The 15,255-nt window shown below is 36.5% G+C and overlaps 1 protein-coding gene across 6 annotated transcripts in view; it reads right to left on the minus strand.

The window, feature by feature from the left end:
- PCDH15 (protocadherin related 15) overlaps positions 1–15,255 on the minus strand; it is a 1,822,477-nt gene that overhangs the window by 1,047,157 nt on the left and 760,065 nt on the right. For 5 of the 6 annotated variants that reach the window (XM_037804906.1, XM_037804908.1, XM_037804905.1 and 2 more), the window contains one exon: positions 9,125–9,196. The exons of the other annotated variant lie outside the window; for it this stretch is intronic. The gene's annotated coding sequence lies outside the window, so the exon portion shown is untranslated. The remainder of the gene's footprint in view (positions 1–9,124; positions 9,197–15,255) is intronic. 6 annotated transcript variants of the gene reach the window in all.

Consider the following 15,255-nt stretch of genomic DNA (forward strand, 5'->3'; position numbering starts at 1 on the left):
ATGGTGGAAATAGCAAGAGAACTCAATTTGGAAGTGGAGCTTGAAGATGTGACTGAATTGCTGCAACCTCGTGATAAAACTTGAATGGATAAGGAGTTGCTTCTTATGAATGAGGAAGGAAAGTGGTTTCTTGAGATGTAATCAATGCCTGGTGAGATGTGGTGAACATTATCAAAATGACGACACAAGATTCAGAATATTACATCAACTTGGTTGATAAAGCAGTGGCAATGTTTGAGAGGATTGACTCCAATTTTGAAAGAAATTCTACTGTGGGTAAAATGCTATCAATCAGCCTCACATGTTTCAGAGAAATCTTTCATGAAAGGAAGACTCAATCTATGCAGCAAACATCATTTGCTTTTTTTGCTACAGAAACTGCCACAGCCACCCCAACTTTCAGCAACCACCAGTCAGCAGCAATCAACATCAGGATAAGACCCTCCAGCAGCCAAAAGACTATGACTTGCTGAAGGCTCAGATGATAGCATTTATTAGCTTAAAGCATTTTTAACCGAGGTATGTATGTTATTTTTTAGATACAATTCTATTGCACACTTAACAAACTACAGTATATTGCAAACACAATTCTATATACCCTGGGATATTTTTAAAAAGTATGTGACTCACTTTCTTGAAATATTATTTTTATTGTGGTGGTCTGGAACCAAACCCATTATATCTGCAAGGTATGCCTGTATCCTTTTTCAGTGAAATGTTTCCTGATGGCTTTAAATAGAGTTAGTGCTTCTTTCTAAGTACTGCAAGTTATTGTTTGATATCTTCACCCTTTACACAGAACTTTATGTTTTTATATCTGGATCTCTGGAACCAAGCAAAGGGATTAACTTCCTTATTAGGGTCTCAATGAATGTTTGTTGATTGAATAAACTAATCAATCAATCTGTAGGTCTGACATCTGGGGACTTTCAAACAGATTATATTTATTTATGAACATTCTTCCTCATATCAAGATAGATTAATGAATGTATGGTTAATCCTACCAAAGTTAATTCTGTTCAACATAGATCTAAATTGGTGGCTATGCAAAGAGGATATAACATGGCAGGATACAACTGAAACAAGAAAAATTAAAATGAGATTATCACAGTCAAAATAAATTGGGAGATGGAAGAAGATGGAGGCATAGAGAGGAATGGAATTTAGTCCCCCTGGAACAACTAATAAATAATCAGGAACACCTAGTAAAAAATCTGGAATAACTGCTGGGGGACAACTGTGACTGTCCACACATCATGCACCAACCTGGATTGGAAGGAATGCCTGAAATCACTGCATAAAATCTGTAAGTAGAAACTGGTGACTCAAGCCAGGAGCCTTCTCCCCCAGTGGTAGCCCAAACTGCAAAACCTCGCTGTGACAGAGAGCAGCACTGTCTGAACAAGCAAATATATCTCAGTCCAGCTCCAACTTGGATCTTAATTAACAAACATGGACTGCTCAATACAAGCTACAAATCTCCAACAGGCAGAAAGAGGCTTTTAGTGATGACTGGCCTTAAAAAGCCAGAAGACTTCTCTGTCCCGGGAGGGAGAGCCCAGAAGACCGGGTGCTATTTCTGGCTGGTGGGCGAAGCTGGGGGGCCATGGACTGGTCCTGGAGGGGGGCTTCCTGTCCCTTTTTCTCTCTCTCAACCTGGGCGGCTCAGTGGAAAAAGCCACAGCCATTTTCAGTTCACAGCTCTCTGACCCAGACAAGGGTGGAAATAGCACAGTCAGAGAGAAAAACAACCTATTTAAATGCTTATGATCACTCCCTAGGGGGTGTACCTTCCCTAAGAAGAAGGAGGCAGTGCCCAGTCCTACTGCCAGCTTCCCATTCAGAACCAGACCCCAGAGCCTGGGGGAAAACAGCCAAAGCAGAAACTAAGGGAGCCACACCTCCCTTACACCAGTCAGGAGTGACAGGCTGACAGATGCCACCTGCTAGGCAGGTTAGGAAAAGCATAGCAGCTAGAAGCCTCACAGGGTGTGTCAATCTTCTAAGACACATCCTCAGGGAAACCTGATGCTGAATATTGCCCCCTTCTGAGATCTGAGCCTGTTCTGAGCTAGGAAAACATGTTTGGGGTAACCAAGGAAACCAGATGACTAGACAACAGAAAACTACAACCTACACTAAGAAAAACAAAGCTATGGCCCAGTAAAAGGAACAAACTTACACTTAAACTGAGATACAGGAATTGAAACAGCTAATGCTAAATCCATTCAAAAAATTTAGGGAAGATATGGCAAAAGAGATGAAGCCTATAATGAAAACACTGGGTAAACGTAAGGTAGAAATTGAAAGTTTGAAAAAAATAACTAGCAGAATCTATAGAAATGAAAGGCACAACATAAGACATGAAAGACACAATGGAGACATACAACAGCAGATCTCAAGAGGAAGAAGAAAACACAGAGGAACTGGAGGGCAAGACACCTGAAATCCTACACAGAAAAGAACAGATGGGAAAAGAATGGAAAAATATGAGCAACGTCTCAGGGAATTGAATGACAACATGAAATGCATGAATGTACATGCCATGGGTGTCCCAGAAGGTGAAGAGAAAGGAAAAGGGGCAGAAGGAATAATAGAGGAAATAATCAACAAAAATTTCCCATCTCTTATGAAAGACATAAAATTACAGATCCAAGAAACACAGTGTACTCCAAACAGAATAGATCTGAATAGGCCTATGCCAAGAAACTTAATAATCAGATTATCAAACATCAAAGACAAAGAGAGAATCCTGAAAGCAATAAGACAAAAGCAATCCATCACATACAAAGGAAGCTTGATAAGACTATGTCTGGATTTCTTAGTAGAAACTATGAAGGCAAGAAGGAAATGGTGTGAAATATTTAAGACACTGAAAGAGAAAAACCGCCAACCAAGAATCCTATATCCAGCAAAACTGTCCTTCAAATATGAGGGAAAGTTTAAAATATTCTCTAACAAACTGACAATGACAGAGTTTGTGAACAAGATACCTGCTCTGCAAGAAATACTAAGGGAAGCACTACAGACAGATAGGAAAAGACAGAAGTTAGAGGTTTGGAAGACAATTTTGGTTGATGGTAGCACAGCAATATAAGTACACTGAACAAAGATGACTATGAGTATGCTTGAAAGAGGAAGGTTAGGAGCATGTGGGACACCATAAGGAAAGAGAAAAGATAAAGAATGGGAGTGTATAACTCAGTGAAAAGTAGAGTGCCCAGCAATTGTGATAAAATCTACAAATATGTTTTTACATGAGGGAGAACAAATGAATGTCAACCTTGCAAGGTGTTAAAAATAGGGTGGTGTTCTAGTTTGCTAATGCTGCCAGAACGCAAAACACCAGAGATGGATTGGCTTTTATAAAAGGGGGTTTATTTGGTTACACAGTTACAGTCTTAAGGCCATAAAGTGTCCAAAGTAACACATCAGCAATCAGGTACCTTCACTGGAGGATGGCCAGTGGTGTCCAGAAAACCTCTGTTAGCTGGGAAGCCACATGGCTGGTGTCTGCTCCAAAGTACTGGTTTCAAAATGGCTTTCTCCCAGGGCATTCCTCTCTAGGCTGCAGTTCCTCAAAAATGACACTCTTAGTTGCACTTGGGGTATTTGTCCTCTTTTAGCTTCTCCGGAGCAAAAGTCTGCTTTCAGCAGCCATCTTCAAACTGTCTCTCATCTGCAGCTCCTGTGTTTTCTTCCGAGTGTCCCTCTTGGCTATAGCTCCTCTTCAAAACGTCACTCTCAGCTGCACTGAGTTCCCTCTCCCCATCAGCTCATTTATATGGCTCCACTGATCAAGGCCCACACTGAATGGGTGTGGCCATGCCTCCATGGAAATATCTCATCAGAGTTATCACCTACAGTTGGGTGTGGCACATCTCCATGCAAACAACCCAATCCAATGTTCCAACTCAATACCCACCAATATGTCTGCCTCACAAGATTGCATCAAGAATATGGCCTTTTCTGGGGGACATAATACATTCAAACCAGCACAGGTGGTATTGGGGGAAAGACACAATCCATGCAAACTAGAGACTATAATTAAGAGAAACATTGTATTATGCTTCCTTCTATGTAACAAAGGCAATATACCAAAACTAAATGCATATAAGAGGGGGACATAAGGGAGGGGTATGGGGCTCTTGGCATTGGTGATGTGTCTGCCTCTTTATTCTACTTTAGTTTAATGCTATCTTTCCTTCTGCTGCTTCCTAGCTGTCATGTTTTTTTTTCTTTTTTTTCTTTTTTTTCTCTTTTTTTTTCTTCTCCTTTTGTCTCTCTATCTTCTCTGACTCTTCCTCCTTCTTTGTGGAAGAAATGGTGATATCCTTATATAGATAGTGGTGATAGTGGTGAATACATAAATATGTGACTATACAGGGAACCCACGAGTGTTTACTTAGAATGGAATGTATGATGTGTGAACAAAACCATCTTAAAAAAATGATGACAAAACCTTAATGACACTATATTGAGTGAAATAAGTCAGACACATAAAGACAAATATTGTACAGGCTCACTGATATGAACTAACTATAACATGTAAACTCACAGACATGAAATAAAAGTTACCACGATATAGAACAAGGCTAAAGAATGGGGAGCAGTTTCTTATTATGAGCAGAATGTTCAACTAGTTTGAACTTAAGTGATTGGAAATGGACAGAAGTGACGGTAGCACATTGCAAGAATAACTGTTCTGGTTTGCTAATGCTGCCAATAAGGAAAATACCAGAAATGGATTGGTTTTTATAAAGGGAGATTATTTAGTTACAAAGTTACAGTCTTAAGGCCATAAGTGTCCAAGATAAGGTACCTTCACTGGAGGATGTCCAATGGTGTCTGGAAAAGCTCTGCTAGCTGGGCAGGCACATGGCTGGCATCTGTTCCAGAGTTCTGGTTTCAAAATGTCTTTCTCCCAGGACGTTCCTCTCTCAGCTCCTGTACATTCTTCAAAGTGCCCCTCTTGGCTGTAGCAAGCTCACTCCTTCTGTCTGAGCTTATATAGTGCTCTAGTAAACCAATCAAGGCCCACACTGAATGGGCGGGGCCATGCCTCCCTGGAAATTATCTGATCAGAGTTATCACCTACATTTGGGTGGGTCACATCTCCATGGACACAACCTAATCCAAAAGTTCCAACTTAATCAATACTAATATGTCTGCCCCTATAAGAATGCATTAAAGAATGTGGCTTTTCTGGGGGACATAATATATACAAACCTGTACAATAACTAACAGTGCTGAATGGTGTGTGAATGTGGTGGAAAGTGGTAGCTCAGAGTCATGTATGTCACCAGAGGAAAGTTGAAAGTTAAAAGATGGAAATGTATAAAATAGTGAATCCTTTAGTGGGCAACATCTGTGATTAACTGTACAAATATTAGAAATCTCTCTCATGAAGTAGAACAAATGTATGACACTGTAACTAAAAGTTAATAATAGAGGGGCATATAGGGAAAAAATATGCCTATTGCAAACTATATACTACAGTTAGTTGTGTTTTAACATTCTTTTATAGTAACAAATGTACTATACCAAGTATGAGTCAATAATGGAGAGGGAGTGGTTAGGGATATGGGAGGATTTGAGTTTCCTTTTTTTGTCTTTATTTCTTTTCTGGAGTAATGAAAATGTTCCAAAAATTAAAAAAAAATTGTGGTGATGGATGCACAGCTGTATGATGTTACTGCGGGGAACTGATTGTACACTTTAGATCTTTGAATAATTGTATGGTATATGAACAATCGCAATTAAAAAAATAAACAAATAAATAATTTGTGGTTCTACTGACACACTATGCTACATGCTGTGGCATAGATATGGAATCTTGGGGAAAGGAACTTGTAAAATCAAATTTGCTTTAGAACTAGAAAAGTTGCTGTATTGGAGCACACACTTCAGATAAGCAATGAGTCAAGATTTTCAATTGTACCTTATATATAACCTACATGATTTTAAGCAAGCAAAGACATACCTTGAAAAAAATTAACCCAAAAAATGATCAAATCTTATATAAGAGTGAGGCATTAAAAATCCTATTTGCTAAATCATAAAAGATGAAATAATCTACACCTGGGAAGGCAAACATAAAACAAGTCTATGGCCATCCTTCTCCCCATGGAAGGTCTTTTATTCAGTAAAATTAGATGTATACAAAGAACTTTGAGCAAAGAACTCTATACAACCATTAGCAATCACTTGGAATTGTCTCTTGACATAAAAGCTATTTATTTTTGCTGGCAAAAACACAATGAGAAGACCCTAGTTGAATTCTAGGCATGCCAGTTGCCTGGTTCCAAGCGCACATATGGTAATACATGTGTTGTAGGGGATGGAAGCCAGGAAACATCTTATGGTAGCAGATGGTCACATAGCCAGTTCACCTCTGGTTGACAGTGGCTTCTCTAGCAGGAGAATGATGTCAACACTACAATGTCATTGATATGCCTCAATTGCTCTCTGAAAGAACCAATACTCATTATGAAACTGCTGCAATATCTCTTGAATCCACCAGCCAGAATACAAATATTTATAATGTTATCAAATGTTTGCTCAAGAAATACTGGACAGCACACTTCATTTTTCATAAACTATCAAACAAACAACAGATGGCAATGTCCAATAATCCTACACTAGGCAGTGTTTGAACCAGTGACTAGGAGATGATTAATTGAAAATCTTTTTATTAGCCTCCTGAGTCTTGGTCTTGAAAGTGTCTTCATTCTTCTAAATTTGCAATGTTGTACTTTACTTTTAATTATATTTTTCCTGAAATCTTCAAGATAGACAGTGAGAGGAAAACCAATTTCCAGTACATAGTCTTTTAAATCAACTACATTTCATTCCTTTTCTCTCCATTGGGAACAAAGTACTGATTTTCAATACAGAAGACCTGGCAGAAAACAACTGCATTTTATTAAATTGCCTGCTGGGTTTATCAAAACCTTTAAAATTATTATAAAGCTAATCGCCATTTCCATTTAGCTGGCAAAGACAACAGATATTTATTGAATCTACCATGTTCCAAGTCCTCTGAACATGATATCCAAAAATGAATGAGAAAGTGGATCTTCAATATGGGTGATTTGGAATAGGGGTTCAAGCAACTTTTGCTGTAGGTGATGAAAGCAACTCTCATAAGAATCAATAATACTTCCTCCCAATAAACTATTTTATATACATTTGCAAAACTGAGTGTCTTATTTGGGAAACTTTGTTCTTGGATAGTTCACAGATGCTATGGCTTATGTGATCAACTACCATTGCTCTTGATGCCTTGGATTAGATATCAACTAATTTACTAGGAAGCTGAAATTTCAGATATAGTTCTCAGTAAAATATTCAGCATGTTAGAGTCATTAAAATACCTTGGCTTGGACCCATACTACCCATTCATAAAGTCTGGGAGACATCATAAGGTCCAATGACAATATTCTATGGTCTAGAAGATTTAGTCAGAGAAAAGGAAGGTAACCTCACTAAAAGCACCAAAAATAAGTAATGGTAGATCCAGAACTAGAACTTAGGATCTTGACAATCTGTGTAGCCAAGCTTTTTAGTACATTTCAGTCTATAACTTCTGTATGTTTTATTGTACTTGACCTATATTCTGATCTTCAGATACAGACTTGAAACCTACTAAATTATAATTACAGATTTTAGCTGAAAAAAAACATTTTAATTAGAACTTAACATTCGCCTCAAATCTTCTATAGATGCTTAACAAAATGTGTGTTTATAAATATGAATATATATAAATATCCCCAGCCAATGAATCTAATCATTAATTAAACTGTTGGCTATAATGTATTTTATAAATTCTTTATCTTATTTTTAAAAAATGATTTCTCATATGCATGTATTTTTTATAATTTTTTTTAAGCAGCTCATTTGTCAGGCATAGTTCTATGCATGGTGACACAACACTAAAAAATATAAGACATATTGAAACTTGCATTCTAATGGTAGACACAGAAACTAAACATAAAATAATGAGTAATTATACGTGATACAAAGAAAAATAAATCAGAGTAAAAGAAAAGAGAGTTATAAGAAGTGTTATATAAGATAAGGATGTCAAGGAAGTCCTTTTTCATGGGAATATAAACAGAAATCTAAATATAGTGCAGAGTTTGGGGACATGATGAAGGGATTTCCTGGTCTGAAAGACTTAAGTGCAAAAGTCCCTATGGGCTGTGAACTTAGCATATTTGAAAAACAGTAGGTAGACAAAGTATTAAGTGCAGAGTGAGCAAGGGAAGAGAGATAGGTAATTAGATTTCCATAGTTAATTTTTGTTATTTTTGTACATAGGTCCTGTAAGTAAAGACTTGGACTTTACTTCAAGTATGACAGATAGGCATTGGAAGGTTTTAAAAGAACTACTCTGGCTGTTTTGTAGTGAAGACAAAGCTATAATGGATAATAGTGGTATAGTAATAGGGTTAACAGTAGAATTCAAGAGACTAGTTGGGAGGCCATTAGAAGCCTATGTCCTCACTCTGAAGCTCTAATTACAGAACTGTGGTCAACAATAAAAATACCAAGAGAGAAGGCATAGTGGTGTAAGTAAATGTTTGCTGATAACATAATTGATATCTTGCAATGTTCTAAACGCTATATGTAAAATCTTATGAAACCACCATGATACCAGGCAATGGCTACTATTCTTATCCCCATAATGCAGCTAGGGGACTGAAGTACAAAGAAGTGAAATAACTTGCCAAGAGTTGAGCATCTAGTAAATGGTAGAGCCAGGAATTAAATTCAATCAGCCAAAATTAAATGTATGTGCTCAACTCCAAAGGTGTCTAGTGAGTGCTTGCTCTATGATACAAATGGTGACCGTGCTGTCTGAGCAATAGGTTTCCAAATGTCTATCTTTCCCAGATGTTTAAAACAAAGAAGACAATATGGACCAGTTGGGAAGTCCTGGTTTATTCATGTTGTTCTGGTGTTGTTATTAATACCCCCTCCCCTCATTCTCAAAAATACCCAGCTTAATCATAAATCATATGCATACTCTACCTAAAGCTCTCAAACTACTGAGGGTTTTGGTTTTTGAATTTTTTGGGGGGGTTGTGCATTGTCCCATAAGTAGATGGGGTACACCTACCAATGTGCCTCCAAAGACGGAGAAATTCCCTCTTGAGTTTGCGAGCATTTCTTGGTTCCTTTGCTTCAGCTTCTGTAGGAAGTTATGGATGGGAGATATTTCTATCAGTTTCATTTGGGCAATCCAATTCTGTGATATCCAACATTTAAACATGGAAATCTATTTTTCTTCTGAATTATAATAATGTTTATTACTTTAGAAAAAATGTACATAGCAAACAGCAAGCTCTGGCATGACTACCATCACACTGACAAAAATTTTTATAATCATAAAAAAAACAACAGCAAATGAAGTGTCTGATTTTCCTTGACTTCTAATGGTTCACTAAGTGAACAGTAAGGGCCTCATAATAGAGAAGCTACCAACAAAATCAATTCAATGATATATAAATAGGAACTCTTTTCCTCAAATAATATATATACTTTAGCAGAGGGCAATTTTCCTTACAGAAAGCTAATTTATTTTGGCAGAAGTAAGTTGTCACATGTACCCAGTGCTTAATTTATTAAATTCAATAAATATAATCACCACAGCAGCACTTCTATTTGAATTCCTGAAAACTGAGATTTGGGATAAAAGATACCTCTATTTTTTTTTTCTCATTCCTGACCTAATAAGGAATGATTTATGTTTACATTTTTTGATACTAAGATTTTGTGTTTTTTTTTTTTTATTTCATGGGAACATAAAATAAAAGAATAAGTTTATGGTGTAATGGTGAAAAAACTATTTTCAATATTTAGAATAATTTATGCAGCTCAAATATCAAATATATTCTAAAGAAAACAAGTTTTGATGACCAATAAGAAATAAGATTGGAGGGCGTCTAAACAATCACACGTTTTTATGCTTTTTTCTTTTTGTCAAATTCTCACAGTAATGTCTGTGAACCTGTGGGAGTACATTTACAACTTGTTCTGAGGTTTGATCTCCACACAACTCAAATTTTCAATGCTTGTGTGAATCATATCCTGTAGCTTTAGGAAACAGAGCTGCTGGCTGAGAAATGAACTGGCATTCTATGAACACAGCATCACAACCAAACAGCTAAATCACACAAGAGGGAATGATCCTGAAATACACATGTCAATGCACATGTTTTCACTTGTGGGCACAAATTACATTAGAAAGAAGATAAGCATGATTAAATGCTCTTCAGTGTGATGAATATAAGGGTTCTATCATCATAAAACATTTATAAAGTGGCCAACTGGGAGAGTACTTCACCCAACTCCATTAAAAGAGATAAGACATAGTAATCAGGGCTTTTCTGAAGAGCTTCAAGACAGAGATTCCAAGACAGACATATTGTCCTATATTGACAGTGGGAATAAAACTAAAGCAATCCAAAAATAGTACAAAGCGGATATTTGCAAGTTCATTTAGTTGTATTTTCATCAAAATGTAAGTACTTTTAACTCATGAAATATGAACTTGTTTACAGATTTTTTAGTGCTATTGAATTAATCCACATTTTTAAAGGTTCTTTTATTTTCCATTTCTCTATCTTGATGCCAAAGTGGACTCATGGAAAACTGAGTTGCACAACTGATGTCCTTTTTGATTGTTAACATGAAGAGACTGATTTGTAATGGGCTGACAAACCCAGGGAGAAGTTTGGCAATAATACTCCATTACTGCCCATCTCAATCAGTCACAGTAGACTGGTCAGACCAGAATTAACTCAGAGAAAAAATGATCAATGGAATATGTAAAATAGGTACCAGTTGATATTTTTTGTAACATGCCTATTTTAAATGCCAATTTTATTTAGATGCATAAATACAGGGTGATTGTATGGATATGTCTTAACCAGCAAAATGACAATTAGATACAGTAAGCAACTGCAATTACAGTATAAACCTGTTCTGAAAGATTTAGCTAACTTTCCTGAAATTCATGAATTTCCAAACCCACTGCACCCTATTCCAAAGGGCTAATATGCCACTCAGTCCTAGTACTGAAAGAAAAATTGTTTCCTGGGTACTGACTTCATTTCCTGCAAATATATGACTTTGGTCACCAGGGCAACTAGACAAGAAAAAGTATATGGTTCAGCTTGAAACTATTGCCACTAATAGAAAAGTGAGGCCCTTCTTTTGCATGATCATCAGTGCCGTATTACAGCAACATTCCCTTGGATAACATAAAAATAGAGAGTAGACAGGAGGCTATAAATTATAAGAAAAACAAATGTCACTGGAGTATTGATGCCATATACTGATTAAACATTTCTCTGGAAATGAACTGAAGGACTTCAAGTCCATATGCTGAATATTTCAGGTGAAGTAACTAAAGACCATTAAGGAGAAATTACTATGATTGTACAGCTAATATGTAATGGCTCTATATCGAAGCAAAAAAAAGGAATGAGAAACTAATGTATATATCAAGTGTGGTATATGCCAGGGAATTCACCTGTGTTATCTCATTTATTTCTCCTCTATCCACCATATTGATATGAAATAGAGTCCCAGAAAAGTCATGTAACTGTCAAAAAGATAGAATCATTATTGAAATTCAAATATTACAGGGGTAATATAAAATTTTTAACAATCAGTATATTGTAGGTACCAACCAATCAGAATGGATGCCAGCCTAAATTCATGAGGCTCCCAAAGACTTCTCTTCATGTATGGGATTTTCTTCATCAGTGTTTGATTATGGGAATTCTAGAGTACTTACAGTCCTGGGGATTTGGCTATTTGTTACGTAGTACTGAAATATTTTAATAATCAGTATGAAAACACTTCAATTCTTTGCATTTCACCTATTGGTAGGTATGTTAACATCTCTGAGCCTTAGTTTCCTCATCTAAGAAAAAAAAAATTTAGCAATACTTGTATACTAAATATTGTAATGGATGTCAAGTGATTAACACAGTGCAAACTATTTATCAAATACTCATGTGCTAGTATTTATTACCAGATTTAAACTCAGATTTTAATAATTCCAGAAAGCCATATTCTTCATAATATGTAGATAACTTTTGAGAGAGAGAGAGAGAGAGGAAGGAAGGAAGGAAGGAAGAAAGGAAGGAAGGAAAGAAGGAAGGAAGGGAGGAAGGAATGCAAACTTTAAAACCAAACTGGATTTTCTGGCCTTTTATGTTCTTAGAATATTTATAATTTTCCCTAATGTTTAATAGTGAAACTGATGCAATATACTGTAGCTGTGTGCATATATAAGATGTCTTAGTTTATATGGTTTCCTAAGACGGTATTTAGTGACCCATGATGATTAAATCATTCAAAATATGCTCCTTTGCATTTGTCCTTCCCATTTGTGCAAATGAACTTTTATTTCTTTTTAAGCTTCAGTATTGGTTTTAAAAGTGTTTGGTTTTCTACCCTAGCATGTATTGTATTAACCTCTGATTGTTTTAGGCGCATGCTGATACAGCACCGATTGTATTTTCAACTTTAAAAAATCTGCTGAGGACCTTTATTTCATCCAGCACATGGAGTGAGAGTTAAAGTTCAATTAACTGTATTGTCCACACCCGGTGGTTTCTTACTGAAGAATGTTAAGCTACAACTGGGAGTGAATAACTATCTTGATGAGGCTAAGTGGCATTGCAGTCTAAAGAGAAAAAAGGATGATTGTTTGGACAGCTTCTAAATTAGAATTTTATATAGAACAGAGACAATAGCACAATTAAGAATTTCAAAGAACAGTGCCAGTAAACCTAAGCTGGAGAAGGGATACAAGCATACTGCCATGATCACAATTATTTAATTCTAGAGGTAATACTAGCATTGTTAAAAGCGTCAGCACTCATCTCACAACCAAGAAAGTAGACATCTGATGTGAAATTTGCCTCATAAATTTCAATTTGCCTCACAACTTTCAATTGATTTTGCCAAATTTGGAAGATTCCTCTCACATAGAACTCTCTGTCTCTCTGTGTCTCTGTCTCTGTCTCTCTTTCTCTCACACGCACGAACACACACACATCCCCACATACGCATACACAGACATAGTCCCTACCCACATACACATATTCCTCTCACACACACCTCCACCAGCATGCACGTTTTCACCAACATGCACATCCACCCATGCACATACAGCCTCATGCACATATTGAACCCACCTACCAAATACTAGAAAGATGCATAAGGTAATCATGATATTGCAACATTCACAAGCACCCAAGATACAAAGAAATTCTTGTCATAAAACTAAATAAAAAGTAAATGTATGTCTTTAAATTACCTAGCACTAAAGGTATTTGAGTGAAAATAGACCTCAGAATTTACCTTCCTAATACCCAATGAAATAAACTATTGCTCATAAAAGAAAAAAAAATAGAGTATAATAACAATAACAAAATCAAATAAGCAAACCAAACACCAAACTTTCCTTCCCCCTACCAACACTACCGGGACCAGCCGAGAGAGACACGGTTACAAACTAATGTGATAATTTTCAAGGAAACAGAAGAATCTATTGGTGCAAGGAACAGATTTTACTGGAATACGCAAAGCTCCTAATTCATTCCCACCTCCCAGAAATAATTCTGATAAGTTTGAACATTTACTGAGGCTTGTCACTAGTGCCCCCAAGACTAGAGAGAAGCAAATTAAAGGGTTAGTGGAGAGGGATAAGTAAAAATAAAAATCTGAAGAGAAGCTGACTCAATTTTACAGAATTAAAAATCTTATGTCTTGAAACTCAACTGACTGAATAATCAAACATGGATGTTATCTCCACCAGGCATAGAATATATATGAAGGTTTAGCAAAACTTGTTACAGTAACTGTAATACATCTTTTTTTTTTTTAACATTTTTTTTCTTTTTTAAATCAACTTTATGGAAAAACAAAAATTAAAAAAAAAAAAAAGAAAAAAAAAGAAAAACATACAATAAAAGAACATTTCAGAGATCATAACAAGGGAGTAAGAAAAAGACAACTAACCTAAGGTAACTGCTTTACTTCCCACCTGTTCCTACTTTACCCCAAGAAAGTTACATAATATAGCAACCTTTCTGTGAACTTGCTCCTACTATATCCATCAGAAATTAACAGACCATAGTCATTCCTGGGCATCCCCAGAACGTTAAATAGCATATCTGTTCTTCTTGGATTACTGTTCCCCCTTCCTTAATTGCTCTCTATTGCTAGTTCCCCTACATTCTACACTATAAACCATTCGTTTTACATTTTTCAAAGTTCACATTAGTGGTAGCATATAATATTTCTCTTTCTGTGCCTGGCTTATTTCGCTCAGCATTATGTCTTCAAGGTTCATCCATGTTGTCATATGTTTCACGAGGTCGTTCCTTCTTATTGCCGTGTAGTATTCCATCTTATGTATATGCCACATTTTCTTTATCCACTCATCTGTTGAAGGACATTTGGGTTGTTTCCATCCCTTGGCAATTGTGAATAATGCTGCTATGAACATTGGTCTGCAGGTATCTGTTCAGGTAGCTGCTTTCCAATCTTCTGGGTACATACCGAGAAGTGCAGTCACGGGATCGAAGGGTAACCCTTTATCTAGTTTTCTAAGGAACTGCTAGACTGACTTCCAGAGTCCCACCAACAATGAATAAGAGTTCCAATTTCTCCACATCCCCTCCAGCATTTGTAGTTTCCTGTTTGTTTAATGGCAGCCATTCTAATTGGTGTTAGATGGTATCTCATTGTGGTCTTAATTTGCATCTCTCTAATAGCTAGTGAAGCTGAACATTTTTTCATGTGTTTCTTGGCCATTTGTATTTCCTCTTCAGAGAACTGTCTTTTCATATCTTTTGCCCATTTTATAATTGGGCTGTCTGTACTATTGTCATTGAGTTGTAGGATTTCTTTATATATGCAAGATATCAGTCTTTTGTCAGATACATGGTTTCCAAAAATTTTTTCCCATTGAGTTGGCTACCTCTTTACCTTTTTGAGAAATTCCTTTGAGGTGCAGAAACTTCTAAGCTTGTGGAGTTCCCATTTATCTATTTTTTCTTTTGTTGCTTGCGCTTTGGGTGTGAAGTCTAGGAAGTGGCCGCCTAATAGAAGGTCTTGAAGATGTTTTCCTACATTATCTTCTAGGAGTTTTATGGTACTTTCTTTTATATTCAGATATTTCGTCCATTTTGAGTTAATTTTTGTGTAGGGTGTGAGGTAGGGGTC

Source organism: Choloepus didactylus, chromosome 15 (genome assembly GCF_015220235.1).
Source record: "Choloepus didactylus isolate mChoDid1 chromosome 15, mChoDid1.pri, whole genome shotgun sequence".
In the NCBI taxonomy this organism is placed as follows: Eukaryota; Metazoa; Chordata; class Mammalia; order Pilosa; family Megalonychidae; genus Choloepus; species Choloepus didactylus.